The sequence below is a fragment of the Cavia porcellus genome, unplaced genomic scaffold, assembly GCF_034190915.1.
Source record: "Cavia porcellus strain 051 isolate PalLab524CR breed Dunkin Hartley unplaced genomic scaffold, mCavPor4.1 scaffold_10, whole genome shotgun sequence".
NCBI classification, from domain to species: domain Eukaryota; kingdom Metazoa; phylum Chordata; class Mammalia; order Rodentia; family Caviidae; genus Cavia; species Cavia porcellus.
The window spans coordinates 62,757,577-62,776,135 of NW_026947493.1; the positions used below are offsets into that span (position 1 = coordinate 62,757,577).

At 34.8% G+C, this 18,559-nt stretch overlaps 1 long non-coding RNA gene across 3 annotated transcripts in view; it reads left to right on the forward strand.

Moving 5' to 3' along the window:
• The window catches only part of LOC101788745 (uncharacterized), a 93,178-nt gene that overhangs the window by 57,160 nt on the left and 17,459 nt on the right, over positions 1–18,559 (forward strand). For 2 of the 3 annotated variants that reach the window (XR_010050211.1, XR_010050210.1), the window contains exon 8: positions 2,368–5,050. The exons of the other annotated variant lie outside the window; for it this stretch is intronic. This is a non-coding gene — a long non-coding RNA (uncharacterized LOC101788745). Of the gene's footprint in view, positions 1–2,367; positions 5,051–18,559 lie in introns of those variants that run through there. 3 annotated transcript variants of the gene reach the window in all.

An 18,559-nucleotide genomic window follows, 5' to 3' on the forward strand; every position in this document is an offset into this window, starting at 1 on the left:
TGCTGTGAACATGAGTTTTCCCATTGTCTTTTTGGCATATTGATTTTATATTCATGAAACATTACAAATAGCATATATATATTTTTTCCCGTGGAATTACTGGATGAAATGGCAGGTCTATGTTTAAATTTCTAAGGAACGTGTATGCTGTTTACCACAATTGTTATACTAATTTATGTTTTCACCAACATTGTGCAACAGCTTCCAATCAGATGGAACAAATATTATATGATAGCATACCCAGGCTAATACAGTTTACCTTTAGTATTTTTGATAATATCACTTTCACTGAGATGCCGTGATATTCATTAAGGTTTTGGTTTACCTTTGTTTGATGATTAGTGAATGCTGAGCATTTTTATATGCCTATTGTCTATCTTTAATTGGCCTATAAGAAATGTCTAGTTAGTGCTAATGATCATACTTAACTGGACCAGTTGCTAGTAATTGAGCTGTTTGTAGTTTTTCTATATTTTGTTATTAATCTATCAGATGCAGTTTTCCAATATTTTTTCCCATTTTGTAATTTTCCTTGATGAAATTTTTATGTATCAAGTAATATCCTTAGCACTTTTACTAGAATTAATCCTTTCAATAATTACATCAGTCTTGGGAGATAGATATAATTACCATATTGATATAAATTGTCTATTTATAAATAAATCAACCTCAGTGGGTAAATAGAACCTATATAAAAATAGATATATTTGCATGTAAACTATATGTCATTTATTCATGATATTCTCAAAGAACTATAAAAATGATTAATGAATAGATAATATTTCATCTCCATTACACCACAAAATATACAACAGATGATTGATTTTCACAGAAGATAATAATCTTTAAAAATGTACTAGATCTGCTATTATCAGCCCAAGCACTATCTGTTGGATAATTCTATAGTTATCACCAATCATTTGCTCATTTCACAGGTGGAAATTTTTATTTAATTGTATGGAATAAGAAAATAAAAACTAGAACTAGATATCTCAAGAATTTAAGCATTTAAGTCAATACTACCAAGATTATTAAAGATATTTATGAAATATCTTTGTGAAAATATAGGTAAAAGTAAAGAACTAATAAGAATTTCTTGAAATGCTTTACATATACTCCCCGGAGAAGCTGGAAGTTTACTTGACTTTTCCTGTAAAACAATTGTTTTTAATTCTATTGTGGTAAGAATCTCTGTGAATATAACCTCTTAGTAAAGACAGTTATGTATCATATTCATAGATTCCTAATTAGAGTCATTTTTAAATGTATTATGTAGAACCATTTTTAAAAGGTTGAAGAATCTAGTTTAATAATTATGAAAATTTTCACATTGGCCACATGCATAAACAGTAAAACAGGGAAATACATTGCAAATCAACACAGTTTTCAGTGGAGTGTGAAGTCAGTATTTTCTTTACATTACGAGCACAACCTAGTCATATTTATTCATTGTATTTGGGGGAGTTTCAGTAGCAGAAAAGCTGTTATAGGTTCAACTTTTTGCTTGACTTTCAAAACACCTCATTTCAAATAAATAGCAACTCTATCAGTAACTTTAAAATATTTTAGAAATAGAGTTACTTTCCACAAAAATTGTATTCAGATCCTCTCCTTTGTAAAAAGCAATATATTTAAATTTGAAATGATATAATACATAATGTTTCATTATGATATGAAATGATGCAATGGTGGAATATGATGAACATTAAACAGATTCATCATTTAATACTCAATTCTACACAACTCTAAATTTTTTTGAATATGTATTTTCTGTTGCATTGAGTTTTGAAGTGTAGGAGATAGACACAACTAATAACTTTATAGTTATTAGTGATATCTCAGGGACTGTTATGCATTCTTTGCAAATTAAGATTTAAATTATCATTAACACTTCTATGGCAAAGAAATGCAAGCACTTTCCTACCAAATGTGTCCTCTTAAATCTCAAACTGCTTATTTCTCTAGTAATTCCTCTCCACAAAGAGCAAAAATTGTTCACAAGCCGTCTTGCTCTATTTCCTCAGCACATGTATCTTAACGTACTTTCCTGGTGATTACTCTGGCTAGCCATGTATGTGTTCTTCTTAAGTAAAAATTTCATCTTTTGACCCAATTTTGTAAAATTCTGTACAAGGCACCACAGCTTTTTCAAGACTGTGTAGCAAATCAGTATGTACACTTCCATGTTTCAATCTATACAGTTATTACAATGTACAAAACTTTAGATATTTAGACCAATAATCTAAAAATAGAGGCAAAATAGTAGGTAGTTCTTAAAATTGCAGCTTTTTCTATGAAAAAGCCTGTGAAACTGATACCACAGCTGGGAAGATACCATTTAATGATCACTCTTGTTTCTCTTTAAAGGTCATTTTAAGAGCATTTCATCTTAAATCAGTGGCATGCTCTTCTCCCTATTTGATGTTGGGAGGAGTTTCATGACCTTCAAGGGACTCTCATTGTCAGGGCTTATTTCCGTGGACCCCAGGCTTCATGAATTTGCATTGTGCATTTGTGATTGGCTCATGCTGGATTGATTGTATCAACACTATATCCACCTAGGGATGGAGCCAGTATACAATGTAATGGCAGAAAGGTGTGTCTCTCTCTCTTTCGAATATCCACCTTATTGATTGCAGCCACCATGAACTGAGGCCTCCCATGCAAACCAACCTTGGAGCCAACTGAGTATAGACCCAAATCTCCAAAAACTGTAAGAAATAAACCTTTGTGTTCCCAACTTTGGGCATTAGGTCTTTTGTCTCAACAATGAATGAAAAATAACTATACAGAATTTGATACCAAGGAATGGGTCATTGCTGTGACTATACCTGACCATGTTTTTTGAGAGGCTTTGGAAATGGCTTCTGGGTAGAAATGGAAAAGTTCAGACATGTTACCTGTATGCATAGAGCTGGAGCAGCTTAGGCTGTTCTGTAGAGGAGATTCTGGTCAGAGTTCAGGAGACCAGAAGGCTGATAGAAAGCCTGATGACCAGGCTTGGAAGGTTTCTTCTGGGAAAAAGGACTCATTGGTTGTTGGACTTCCCATGATGTGTGTATGGCTTGGCAAAGAGTTTGTCTGCATTTGCTCATGCCAAGAGGTATTACCTGAGGCTGAGATTAAGAGCAATGGACTGATTAATCTGGCAAAGGAAATTTCAAGGCTGTCAAATGTGGAGGTGGTGGCATGGCTATTTTGGGGGCTTTTAGCCAGATATATGTTGAAAATCAAGAAGAGCCCCCCAGGATAATTTTAAAAGCTGTGAGTTTGGCCAGAAGGAAAACTCCAGTAAAGCTGTGCATTGTAAAGATAGAGCTGAGATTTCGATTGCTGAAAAGGAACAGAGAAATGAGAAAGATGGCCAGAGGGCATCCCAGGAAGCAGTAGGTCTCTGTCCTTTGCAGCCTCAAACTGCAAAAGTGAAAGAACTTGCTGAGAGGAGAAAGCTTCACAGCACCATGCTCCAAACTGACAAGAGAGGTTCCAGAATGGCAGCAGTCAAATGAGATTCCAGAATGGCAGCAACATGGAGAAGCTTTTCCTCACAATCAGGAAAACAGCTTCCAGTAATCCATGCACTTTGAAAAGCCTGGCTACAGCTCTAGCTGGCAGCAAACTTTGGTGGCATACACATAGTGCTTATGTTAGGTGCAAGGAAAATGCACAAATTTGGAGGGTAAGACAGCTTCTACCTTAATTGCAAAGGGCCTGGGAGGCCAAGCAGTGTGCCCCTGAGAGGGCAATTTGTGAAGATGTAAGGGTGAAGCCAAAGATGCAATGGAAACCCCAGAAGTTTGGAAAAGCCAGGAACATGAATCATCCAAGGAAAGTTGCAAAAAGCGGGAAGAGAGGGTTTAAGAGAGAGAAGCTGTGGGACTGAAATCCCTGGAAGTGCCATGAGGGTGAAATCACCCAAGCCTTTTGGAGCTTGCAGCCAGATTGCTTCAAATGCTGAGCATGGAAATGTAGGACTTAATGTTCACCCTGTGAGATGTTGGACTTGCTTTGTTTCCAATGCTTTATATTCCCTTGTTTGTAACTTTTGGAATTGCAGTGCTTATCTTGTGCATTTGCATTTCAGAAATGTATAACCTTTTTTCATTTATACAGGAGGCTACAGTTAAGAGGTTGCCATAGATATCAGAAGAGATTTGGGACTTAGACCTCTCAGCAATGCTGAAAATGTTAGAACTTTGGCAACATTGGAGATGGACTAAATGTCTTTTGTATAAAGGATGTACATGAGTCTTTGGGGGCTAGAGGTGGAATGTCATGGTTATGTCAGTGCCCCTCAGGCCTCATGCATTCACATTGTGCATTTATGATTGGTTCATTGTCTAGCACTTGTATTGATGGTGGCAGTGCTACACCCACCCAGGGGTGGAGCCAGCATACAATGTAATGACAGAAAGAAGGTGTGTCTCTCTCTCCTTCAGCTTTGTGCCTTGATGCTTGCAGCTACCATGAACCAAGGCCCACCATACCACCCAGCCTTGGAGCCAACTGAGTATGGACTGAAACCTCCAAAAACTGTAGGAAATAAACATTTGTGTTCCCAACTTTGGGCATCAGGTCTTTTGTCTCAACGATGAGTAAAAAGTAACTAAGACACTCATCTTCACTGTTGTGCTTAGCACAAAAAGTTACTGGAACTGTGGGAAGGGAAAAAAGACTGGTGACAATCTACTCAGAAAGATAAAAATCATCCTCTTTTAAGAATATGAAAAAGGCAGCATGATCCTGAGTGAACTTTAATATTTCTCTTTCTGAAAAGGAATGGATGCTCAGTAATTAGTGATTATGATGGAAAATATGTTCTATTGTTGTTTTGTTTTGTTTATTAATAAGAGGTCAACTCCATATTGGATTTCCATTTCCAAATAGATGACTGGATGTATTCAGTCAGCCTTCTGAGATGTTACAGAACAAGATAAATTTTGAAAAAAGTTTGAAATTTACTCTATTGTTTACTCCTTTATTGATGCATATTTCTTCATGTACTAATATTTACAAAAAAGTTCATAATAAAGTTTACAATTAATATTAATGTATTTAAATTTACTTTTAAGTATTTATTGAACATATTCTTTTTGAAACATGCTAGGCTAAATGCTGAGAGAACTTGAGTGTTGCATAACATAATTCCTTTTAAATAATTAAATTACATTAATTGGAGAAATAAAGTTTCCATGTAAACTACAAATTTCAGGCTATACAGAAAAGAAAACTTTTTTAAAAACAGATTTCCCTGATATAATTTTCTTGTAAATGTGGCTTCTCTACATGTCTTGGTTGCTCAAAAAGCTCTTCCATAATGCTAATGAATAATCACAGAGCCAAGTGTTCAGCACTGTGAAGTTACCTGGCATCACTTTCTGGGAGATATTTTTGTCTTATCAAGTCATTTCTTTTCACTGACTGTTGCTATCATCTATGGGATCTTATTGGGGAAAAAGTGCAGTTTAATGAACCTGGATCAAAGGCTGAAATTCTATACCCTTAACAAGGAGAAGCTGCTAGTGCTTCACTACTGACCTGGGTGGGGTCATGCCCTGAGTTTACTCTGAGAAATTGTCTTTTTACCATTATGATATCCTTTGACTGGTTAAAGTAGCATGTGCTCCATGTGCTGCTCATTGGAACACAAATGGATTCTGACTTTTTTTTTGCTTCAGATGCTTTTACTTTTCTCTCAAAAGGATGGAAACTAACCATCCTTTGGAAACCTCTTCATAGGCACATATATGATAAATATCCATTCATAATTCATTTTCTCATGCCAGATTGATTGATCCCTATTGGCTACTGGGAATTCAGGAAAATTCTTTTGTAAGACATATTCATTCCTTTTCAATCAATTATTGAGCAAAGTAGATGGGCAAAATATAGGGCCACTTCTCAGAGCCTTGTACTGTTCATCAGTATCTATTCATTATTCTTGGAATTACAGATAGAGAATCTAATCTCTTCTTGGCTGAGTAGATGAAGTGGGTAGAGGAAACTAGATCCCCAAGTAATTTTAAAATGTATTGTTTCTCCTAGCTCAGAGATTCCGAAACAGGTAATCATCTCCTTTGGTTCTATATTATGTAGTAGGATTTTCATTCTGAAAACAATAGATGAACTAAAAATTCTATCTTAAGTTCAAAAATAAATTAGTAGAAATAAGATTGAAAATTACATATCAATGTATTACCTTCCTTATGGTCAAACACCTACAGTATTCAGATAACTCTCTCAGTATTGCATCATTTTTTTCAAGTATATTTCAATTTATGGCTGGACATATGAGAAATAAAAATTCTTCAGAAATTGTGAAAGATCAAAAAAGCACAATCACATAAGAATGCATTATGATTGGAGCAAGACACCTAAAGCCATTAGCACATGGCCTGTAGGTGTCTAAGTAGGTCCCTAAGTAAAGCTCTGGCCAACATTTTTCCTATGGGAACTCCCTACCAGGCTCACATTAGTTTGGATTTTGAGTTAGAATGCAAAGAATTTCTAGAAAACTACATTTTCTGACAAGTCTCAAAAATTTTGAAAAATTCAAGTATAATAGAGCCTGACCAAAAAGGAACACACAAAATGTCACCAAAAAATAATCAAGCATGCCTGTACAAGAATTAGGGGGAAAATTATAAAACAAACATGAAAAATCAGAAGTGGGTAATATAATGTATCTGAGCAATATTACATAAATTAACAAAATTTGAAAATTTTAGATGAATGTAATACAAAGTACATTGGTCAGTGTTTGCATTACTGGAACAAAATACCTGACACCCACAACTTTGAGGTTTACTTTTGCTTATGGTTTCAGGCATGGTTGGCTGGCTCCAAAACTGAGACACTATAACACAAGGGCACTGCAAGCTAAAGGAGCTCATGTCATGGTATCTGGGACACTGAGAGCAAGAAAAGAGTCCTTGACGAAGGGACAACCAGATAGAATCCAAATGTCACATCCTTGTAATCTGCACTCAGCACCATGTAATTAGTAGTCTCCTAGGCATCTCTCATGGCTATCAAGTTTATAATCAAGATTAACTAATATACAAAATGAATCTGTGGATTAAAATCTTTCTTTATATACCTCCACAATTCAAATAATTTTCAGTGGATTTCTGGAAAATACCTAATGTACTGAAAATACGAAATTTCCCAAATACATTCCTAGAGTTAAAAAAAAAAGTTAAGTGGGAGGACTTTCTTATTTTAATATTATGTTCCAGGCAAGGTTTGAAGGTGAATAATTTTAAATAGAGCCAAATGTGAATTTAATGAACATAGAGACATACAAATTGAGTAAATTAATAAAACCAAATATACTAATGCATTATGAAAAATAAAAATTCTGTGATGCATTACACTTATTCTGAATGTAACATTAACTTTTAAATTGTGCATACATGCACACACACACACACACACACTCACACACACACACAATAACACACTGCTTATAATAGCAACCAAACATAAGTTTGGTTACCTAAGACTAAGTATAACAAAGTATGTTATGATTGACTTTATAATAAAACACAAATGTTTATTAAAATTTATTACTAGAGAAATCATCAATATCTCATGGCAGCACTAATTTTGCTCAAAGTTATGTACTTATTTGTATATTTGAACATTAGTGAACTGATTGTAAAATTCATCAAAAGTAGTAAAAAAGAGTATACAAAATATTTCTTGAGCATAAAAATATGTGAGCATTTAGTATACATGTCACTGGTTGAATCCTTACCACCTCCCACACAAAAACAAACAAATAAAAGTAACTAACTACCAAAAAAAGAAGAGTCAGAATCAGCTAGGATAATTTTTCAGGACTCACAACCTACTATAAATTTGCAATAATTAAGAGAGCTAATATCAATGCAAAGTTAGAAAAACAAATTAGAATGAAGCAGAATTCACATAGTGGACTTTTTGAAATTGGATATATGACAGCTTTGGCACAGTAAATTGTTTTGGCACTGCAAATTAATGGAAAAATAATTAGCTATTTAATAAATTGCTCCAGAATAACTTGAGTATTCATCTGGGAAGATGATTATGGATCGCTAACTTACACCCTATTATTAAACTCAATTCCAAATGCATCAATGCTTTAAATGTGAAGTGAAACTCTAATTTTTAGGAACAATATGTAGAGAATAATATGCCAGCTGCAATAGTTTGATGTAGTAATTGATGTAATAATAAACAATCCCTACATCTTTGTATTTTAGGATAACAAAGTTTTTTTTTTTTTTTTTTTTTTTGTCTTATGAAAGCCTCAGTCCTCTCAGGTCAGTAGCCACTACTTCACATTCACTCCGTGCAAGTTTTACCCGCTTGAAGATGCACTTTGACGTCCATAGTCTGTTAAATTGCAGTGAATGTGAAAGAGAAGGTCAGGGATGTCACATCTGCACTTTCAGGCCTACATCTAAAATTTCCCATTGTCTGGAATCAAGTAGATGACTTCACCTGCTTGTAAGAGAACAAAAAAAATTGTCTTCATAAAAAATGCCTTCATGAACTTCATGGAAAGAAAGATGATCAGGTGTCAGTGAGCACTAGTAACGTCTACTGTCACAATTTGGTAAAGGAACTTTTATAATTCATGTTAGACAGAATAAAATGTTATACTTTAAAGTAATTTGCTTTTCATATAACACTAAATAATTGATAAATATTTATTTTGATACTTGAAGTTAAAATTTGTCTACTTTCATCGCTGTTTCTATGCATTTCTTCTGTGCTGTTGAATATTTGGTTTCTATGGTTTTTTATACTACCAAAGATGGTGTATTGAACATTCAAGTATGTGACTTTTGCTGCATATATGTGAGAGTTTTTAAGTACTTAGGATTCCAATTATTCAATTACAAGATTACCAAAAACTGGATGTTTTCTAATTAATTTTTATATTAGAATATAACAGGAAATAGAAAAATGACAATTTTATCAAATTCTTTCAGTAATTTTTCTATGTATGGTATGTTTCAAAGCATTCAACACACTGAAATGCTACAATCTGGACAGTAGTATTGCAATGGCTACAGAAACACCGAGACAACACTCAGGATTTGGAGGCAGATTTATTTTATATCAACAGGCACTCATTGGGATAATCCCAAAATATTAGGCCCTGATCTTAGTTGGCAGTTAATGACCAGCAGATTCTAGGAGACAGAAGTAATGAGCTATAACAGGAACTATTATCTGGGCAGTAGAAGTATACTGGCTAGGGGGGTCGGATTTTCTGTTACAGTATTTTGTCCCTTCTGATTTCTTTTTGCATTATTATTTTTAATTGAACAATACATTTTATATTGCTGTATTGACTTTGTGGTTCTTTTTTGGTATATGTGAGTAGTATAAGTTCAAAAATGTCCACCCACTAAAAATGATAGGGAAGACATTGATGCTGGACAACCTGGTTACCTTTCACTACTCCATATTTTTCAATTTGTTCTATTAGACCAAATCTAAATTATAAATGACTTTTTGAACTCCTTTGTTTTGAACAAATAAAAGAATTTCATATTGTTTGGTCCTGAAGGTGCATAAATTTTAATTATAAAATTTAATTTTTATTTTCCCTCACTTTGTGATTACAGGATAACTTGTTAGATGTTGGCCAACCTTGTTAACACTACCACCATAGAATTATATCATTAACCACTAGTGTAAGTTTTTAGTATCATTTATTCTTCCAAGTTCTATAATTTCTGCATTATGAATAGTTAACACTAAGGCGATACCTTTTATGTCTTTCCACTTTATAGTGGAGAGTTTTCCTCTCTGATATGCTTACATTTCTCTCCTTTTTAAAGAAAATTATTTATTTATGTTTATTTATTTATTTATTTTATCAATCTTTTGGTATTTTCTTCCTATCCAGTTTCAATGTCCCAAACTTTCAATTTTGTACTGCAAAAGAACATACTGAGTTCTGGGTAAGTATAAAAATGATATCTAATATATTTACAGTAAGAGCTTTTATAGACTGTAGCACAAAATTATAGGTTGTTTTTCATGAATAAAACAAAAACAAATATGTAGAAGAAAATAACTAGAACTAATTACTAAATTTCATAAGACAAACATTCAAAGGTGAATATATTTAAATTTAGAAAGTATACCAACATAGACAAAACAAGTAAACAGACATCCAAGTATACCTCTTACAAACAAGAGCCAACTGGTTGGAAAGACACCTGCTGGAGCAGTGCTTGGCATAGTCAGCGTGTAAACACAGACACTGCCTGAGTGCTTCCCTGTGTAAACTGTTTACTTAATTCATGTATTAAAATTTCTACATGTTTGCCATACATAATGATCAAATTATTCATGGGAAATTTGTAACTGTATATAATATATCTTAATTCTTTTTTCCCATTCCCTTCTCCTCCTTTTAACCCTTCTTCCCATCCTAATTTACAAACCTCTGCTTCCATTTTCCCTTTTAATTCTTTCTTTTTAAAAAAATTCTCTTTTCCTTTATTTAATCCTTGTTCCCTTTCCCATTTCTTCCTACTTAGCAATGCCTATTTTCTATTTTATTCTTTATTTACATTTGAGTTTCTTAGAAAAGAGAAACAATGCAAATAAGATAATACTTGTGGGTCTGATTTATTTCACCTAAAATTATGGTATCAGGATGCATCAGTTTATCTAAAAAGTCTCCACTTTATTATTCCTTATGGCGGAGTTGCACTCCATTTTATGTAAATATCACATTTTCTTCATCCGTTCATCTGTTGATGGGCATACTGGCTGTTTCCAAGATTAAGCTTTTATAAAATACGCTGCTATAAAAATAGGTTCTGAATGTATCACTAAGGTATGATGACTTTAATTCTTCTCAGAAGATTCCTAAAAGAGGACTAGCTGGGTTAAATAGAACCTTTAGTTTTAGTTATGTGAGGAACCTCCATGATGATTTCTATAGTTGTTGTACCAATTTATACTCCCATCTGCAATGGAGAAGGGCTGCTTTTTTTCTGATGGCCTCTTCAGCATTTGTTATTGGTTGATTTATTCGTGACAGTCATTCTTTCTAGACTGAGACAGAGTCTCACTGTTATTTAAATTTGCATTTCTTGAATGACCAATGAGGTTGAACATTTTTTCATGTATTTATTTTCTGTTTATACTTCTTCATTTGAAAAATGTCTATTAATTTCAGACACCCATTTTTTGGATTGGGTTTTTAAGTTTGAGGGGGTCTAATTTTTGTGTTCCATATATTCTAGTCCACTGTCAGAGGAGTAGCTTGCAAAATTTTTCTCATTCTTCGGATTGTCTCTTCACTTTGTTGGTGGATATTTTGCTCTGCAACTATTCATAATTTGATGTGAGCACCTTTATTGATTCTTTGCAATTTAGATTTTGTTGTATGAGCATTTTATGAGGGAAACCACTTGGATCTAGATTATGCACATCTCGTTTGTAAGATAATACCAAATTGCTATTTAAATTCTCCTGTGGTATGTGAGAGCTTCCTTTTGCTTAGTCCATTTGGGTAGATTTTAAATTTTTTCTCTCTACTGTATGACATAGAATCATACTGTGTTTAGAATACACAGGTGGTACAAACAATAAAGAAGAGTGAGAATGTTATACACAGACTCCTCACAGTGGAAGAGTAGGGATGTAACTAAAATTGGGTTGATAGAATTTCAAAAATAATAATGCTTTGTTTCTTTAAGAGTCAGATCTGTACTATAATTTATCATTATTAAATTATGTTAAATACAATTTGTGTGTAAGCTATGGTCACAACCATATATATTTACCAGTTTATTGGTTATCAATTTTATTTTATTTTATTTTTTGTCTTTTTCCTTTTTATCGGTACCAGGGACTGAACTCACGACAGCCTGCCTGCAAAGCAGGCGCTTATGCCACTGAGCTAAATCCCCAGCCCCTTCAATTTTATTTTCATACTGTCATGTTTTATGTCTGTGGCCCTCAGGCCTCATGCATTTGTATTGTGTGTTTGTGATTGGTTTATTCTCTAGTGCTTGGATTGATGGTATCAGTGCTACACCCACGTAGAGGCAAGCCAGGATGTAATGTAATGGCAGGAAGAAGGTGTGTCTCACTCTCTTGCTGGTTTCCGCCTTGCCATTTGCAGCTGCCAGGAGTTACAGCCCTGCCATGCCACCCTGCCTTGGAGCCAACTGAGTACGGACTGAAACCTCCAAACTGAAAGAAATGAACTTTTCCTTTGCCAACTTTTGTCATCAGGTATTTTGTCTCTTCGATGAGTAAAAAGTAACTAAGACAGAATTTGGTATCAAGGAGTGGGGTCGTTTGCTGTGCCTATACCTGACCATGTTTTTTGAGAGGCTTTGGAAATGGCTTGTGGGCAGAGTTTGGAAAGGTTGGGACATGTCACCTGGATGCATAGAGCTGGAGAAGCTTAGGCTGTTCTGTAGAGGAGATTCTGGTCAGAGTTCAGGAGACCAGAAGGCTGATAGAAAGCCTGATGTTAAAGACCAGGCTTGGAAACTTTCTGCTGGGAAAAAAAATTGCATTGGTTGTTGGACGCCCGATGATGTGTTTTATGGCTATGAGAAAGTTTGTCTGCATTTGCTCATGACCAGAGACTTTTCCTGAGACTGGGACTAAAAGCAATGGACTGATTAATCTGGAAAAGGAAACTACAAAGCTGTCAAATGTTGAGGCTGAGGCATGGCGATTGTTGGGGGCTTTTAGCCAGCTTTATGTTGAAAATCAAGAGCAAAGAGCCCAGCAGGATAATTTACAACTCCGTGCATTTGGCCAGAAGGAAATTTCCAGGAAGGCTGTGGAGTGTAAAGACAGGGTTGAGACTTTGTTTGCTAAGGAGAAACAGGGAGATAAGAAGATGGCCCTGGGGCATCCCAGGAAGCAGTTGGTTGCAACCCTTTGCAACCTAAAAACTGCAAAAGTGAAAGAATTTGCTCAGAGGAGAAAGCTGCAGAGCACCATGCTACAGAGGCCACATGAAGTTCCAGAATGGCAACAGGGGTCACATGACGTTCCAGAATGGTGACAACATAGAGAAGCTTTTCTTCACAATCAGTTTTGCAGAGCCCAGCAATCCAGGCTAAGGATCCCTACAACCAAGAAAGAAAGAAGCCTGGCTATTGCTCCCGATGGCAGCAAACCTTGGTGGCATCTACATGGTGCTGATTTTAGGTGCAAGGAAAATGCACAAATTCTGAGGGTAAGATGGCTTCCACCTTGATTATAAAGGGCCTGGGAAGTCAAGCAATGTGCCCTGAGAGGGCAATTTGTAAAGATGTAAGGGTGAGGCCAAAGGTGCAGTGGAGACCACAGAAGTTTGGAAAAGCCAGGAACATGGATCATCCAAGGAAAGCTGCAAAAAGTGAGCAGAGAGCATTTAAGAGAGAAGCTGTGGGAAATGAAATCCCTGGAAATGCTACGGGAGTGGAATCACCCAAGCCTTTTGGAGTTTGCAACCAGATTACTTCAAATGCTGAGCATGGAACTCTAGGACTTAATGTTTGCCCTTCTGGATGTTGGACTTGCTTTGTTTCCAAGGCTTTATATTCCCCTGTTTGTAATTTTTGGAATGGTAGTGTTTATTTTGTGCCTTTGAACTTCAGAAATGTTCAACCTTGTTTCATTTGTATAGGGAGTTACAGTTAAGAGTTTGCCATAGATCTTGGAGGAGACTTGGGATTTGGACTGTTCAGCAATGCTGAAACTGTTAGGACTTTGGCAACTCTTGGAATTGGACTAATGTACATGAGTGCTGGGCACCAGTGGAGGAATTCATGGTTTATGTCTGTGGCCCCCAGGCCTCATGTGTTTGCATTGTACATTTGTGACTGGTTCATTTTCTAGCACTTGTATTGATGGTGTTAGTGCTACATCCAAGTAGGGGGGCAACCAGGATGTAATGTAATGGCAGGAAGAAGGTGTGTCTCGCTCTCTTGCTGGTTTCGGCCTTGCCATTTGCAGCCTGCCATGCCAACCTGCCTTGGAGCCAACTGAGCATGTACTATAACCTCCAAAAACTATAAGAAATAAAGCTTTCCTTTCCCAACTTCGGTCATCAGGTATTTGTCTTAGTGACAAGTAAAAAGAAACTAAGACACATACCTTACTATTTTTTTCATAAAAAGCCTCAAATGTAAGATTATTTAGCTGAGGGAAATACAGAAAGAGAAACAAATGAAAAAACCCAATAGAAGTGTCTAAATTATTCAAGAAACTTTATGGAGTCACCCTGAACAGAAACTAAGAGAAGAGTCAATAAGAAAGATAGTTGGTTATGTGTTGAGTAAATTAGAATGTTTATTAATTAATTTACCAATACAGATATAAAAACCCACAGAATAAAAACATTCCCAGTCAAACTAATAGTATATCTGATAAGGAGTTTATGTCCAATATATATACCAAACTCACACAACTCAACAGCAGCAATAACAGATGCCAAAAAAAAAAAAAAAAGTTAGGATTTGTCAAAATAATTGAATAGACATTTCTTCCAAGAGAATATACACTTGGTCAATAAGCATAATAAGATGCTCAACATAACTAAAAATTAAGGAAATATAATTCAAAATCGCAATGGCATACCATTTCACACTCATTGGAGAGGATGTAATTTAAAAAAAATTTACAAACCATTGTAAAATAATAAACAACAGTGATACTGTGAAGAAATTGAATCCTTGAAATTGCTGTAGGAAATATAAAATTGTGTAGCAGTGTTGAAAAAACAATGTGCCCATAATCATCATTTACAGAAACAATTGCATTTCTAGAAATAGAGCCCAGAATTGAAAGCAGTGATTGCAATAGACGTATCTCCATGAATGCTTATGATAGCATTATTCTCAAAAAACAAATAAAAGAGACAGTGCTAGTGCCTATTAATGAATGAATGGAGAAAATGTGGTGGTATGTATGTATGTTACAGTATATATCAAAAATGTTTCCTCAAAATCTCAGATGTGTGGAAGGTGGTTTGATCATAGGGGAACCATACTTATCAGTGGTGTCATTCACTGAGTTCGGCAGCTTTGTGCACTGTTTAGTGGTGGAGCTGGTTTGTAGGAGGTCACAGGACTCAACCTGTAAGGATATATTCTTACTTCAGGCTCCTTCCTCCTTTCTCTGCTTCCTTGCTGCCATGCTTTGAGCTCTTTTATTCTCAGCACTGCCCTTTGCCATCCTATTTCTCTCTTAGACCTAGCCAGCCGTAGACTGAAACCACAAACTGAAAAGAAATCTGTAATCCTGTAAGTTGTATGTTTACTTCCTTGTCCCACTGATGGGAAAATGACTAATAATATACAATTGAATATTTTTTTAGAAACAAAAGGGATTCTAACTCATACATGCCTCTATAACATAGTTGAACTGTGAAGATATTATGCTAAGTGAAATTAGTCAGACACAAAATGATTCCATTCATCTCAGATGCATAGAAGAGTTAAAAGCAAAATGATAGAAAATAGAATGGTAGTTTTCAGAGGCTGAGAAATTAGTTTTTCATAGATACAGATGTGCAGTTTGCCAAAATGAAAAGGTTCTGGAAGCTGATAGTGGCGATGACTTTGCAAGACTTTGAATGTACTTAATGCCATTGTACTGAATACAAAAAGTAGCTAACATGGTATATTTTTATCTAACTGTGGTAAAAGAAAGGTTAGAGATTGTTGCAAAAAAGAAGAACCTTTGTGAACAACATAAGATTTTGATAAGATTAAATTAAAAACAAAACCTTAGAAATATAAGTAAAGCCTCTCCAGAGAAAAGTATAATGAAAGGAAATGAGGCCCATAAACATTGAACACTGAAGAAGAAATCAAGTCTGAGAGAGTTTGGATATGTCCATTGTAAGAGCAATGGCTTAGGTGCATCAGAGAATCCTTTCCTGTAAATATAGCATCTTATTCAAGAATTTATTTGAAATGGAAAAAGGACACATTGGTGTAGTATCAGTTACATTTTTTTAAACTGAGATATCTAGTTTTCCCAACACCACTTTTGATATGAAAGGAATAATCATTTTATCTTTCAAATCCACTGGAATAGAACTCTTTCTGTAGATAGCATTTAGCCTACTGAAGAATTTCTAAAGGTATTGCTGAGTACCCCAAGTAGGATCCCACATGTTTCTTAATGCACTGCGTAATACTACTGATTTTCTGCCAAGTTCTAGACTGCTATGTCTATTAAGAAACCCAATTCCAGTGTGTAATCCACTGCTATTTATGTGGATGCAGAAAACCATTAAGAAAATACTTACTGTGCTATTTGATAGGATGTACTTTCAAAGATATGACTATTTCATGATTTCAGAATGTGGACAAAATTCCACACTACCATCATTGTTCCTCATTCTTTCATTTATTTTTCTGTGCCTTAATTCCCTTGGGACATGTCACAGATGTTCTTTTATAAGTTTTCTCAATGGCTGAAACTTTTTGTTGCATCTTACCTAACAAATCCTTGTTGAATTTACATGGTATTTTAGTTATCACCAGATTCCAAATGTCAATTTATGTAGTGGGGAACTTTCCATTAAAATGTTCTAAGTCTTAAAGAAAAAAAAATGAGTGCTGAATGAAAGCAATATAACTGATGTTAGACATTCTCTATAATATATATGCATAGGCAATTCTGAGTCTAAATAATAATACAAATGTTTTCAAAATATTCTAAACATTGGGTATATTAAGATTCTGGAAGTAAACCAAAATTCATTTTCAAGTATATATTCCAAAAGGGAATGCGTACAAATAAAACACTTCTCTTGAATAATTGAATGTTTCTTTTCTTCTGTTATTTGTGTATTTAAAACACCTAAAGTAAAAATGAGCATTATATATTTATTCAAAATGTGTTCCAAGAAAGCAAATTTATTCTGTGATCTTTGTTTGATGAGAAAGTTTTTTACTTATTCTATTAACCTTCCCAGTCTAGCTATTCCATGAAGAGCAGACCAGATGAATGAGAGAACAGTGTGAACAGCCACTGGTGCTTCTGTGCAGATCTTTTCTCTACCTTGCTTAGTCTGCATAGAAGAAAAAATAAATGATCAAAGATGTGATGTGTGATCTTTGTGAAAGCTGCCTAAAGAGAATTTTCTGAACACCAGTTTTGCTCTGTTACAGCAACAGTGATTTCTGTGAACTCGCTGGTCTCTCATTATCTCTCTGCTCTTCTACCTACTAAACCAAAAGAGTTCAGGTTAAGGTCAAGCTGTGGTTGGCAGCATCTCAGAGTTCTATGAGACACTCCGGAAAGCCAGTTGGCAGTCTTCACAGTGGGGCTATGAATGAGGATAAAACACAAGAATCATTTTGTCCTGTTCCTCCAAAATATTTTCTGATATCCTAGTATCCTCTACTCAGCTCATATCTAGTTTTGCTAATGTATAGATGCTCTATTCAAGTTTGTATTACCAGGTTCTGAAACAGAAACATATTTAATGAAGAGAAAAATAGCAGCTTTTAAAATTAAATGGATTTAAGTAGAAACATAGAAAAACATCATAATAGAGTTTAATATACATATAATGCATTCTACATTATGATAACTTTAGTGCATTTATTCAAACAATCTGACAATGTGAAGGAAATTCCATGTTTCTTAATTAAATGATTTCTATAAAGGTATGTTTTCATGGAATTGACATATGTGTGTCTCTCTGTGGGATTAGCACAAACCTCTGTTTATGTGTTCCAGCCAGATTTTATGACTGATAAAATATTATTCTAGCTATATTGATTGCACACTGATCTTTATCAGTAAATAAGGCTTCAGTTGTAAGCTACTTGTATAACAAAGCACAAAGGACGCACTCAATACATAGTGATTGATCAATTTCTGAATTTCTTTGTGAAATATTGTTTATTTGTGAAATATATTCATATATTTAGATAATTGAACTATGGACATTTTGACAATTATGGATCTATGGTCTTGCACCCACATTCTCATGTTTATAAATCCAGATGTAAATACCATGGGATTTTACTCAAGCTGTTAGAAGTATTATCTATGCACATAGATTCCAGCATAATGAATATCTATTGCATTTCTGTTTGTTCCTTCTTAAGTCCAGAGAATGCAGAAAGCATGACTGGAATTAGGAAAGTGTTATTTTGCACAACAATAAAGCAAAGGGAAAAAGTCAGATATAAAGTAGATCAGTGCTAAAACATTTCATTTAAAAATGCTGGTAATATTTGATCTCTTAAAAATAAGACAAGAAAGTTCTCTGCTCTTTTATACCAAAATGGGATATACTATAGAGATCAATGATCATAAATTGAATCACCTGCAGGGATCATGAAAGGACAATAAATATGTGAATTAGATATCAGGTAGTAAAGAACATTGCTAAACATAGTGATGTTTACAACGCATGATCCAACCAAAAGTGCTCATACAACTAAAGTGCTTATGTAATGAAAAACAAAACAATAAGCAAATAAAAACAAACACAGTGGCCACCAAACAAAAGCAGGGCAAAATACTTTTGGGCTGCCTTCAGCCTCTTGGCAGTCAGATCACC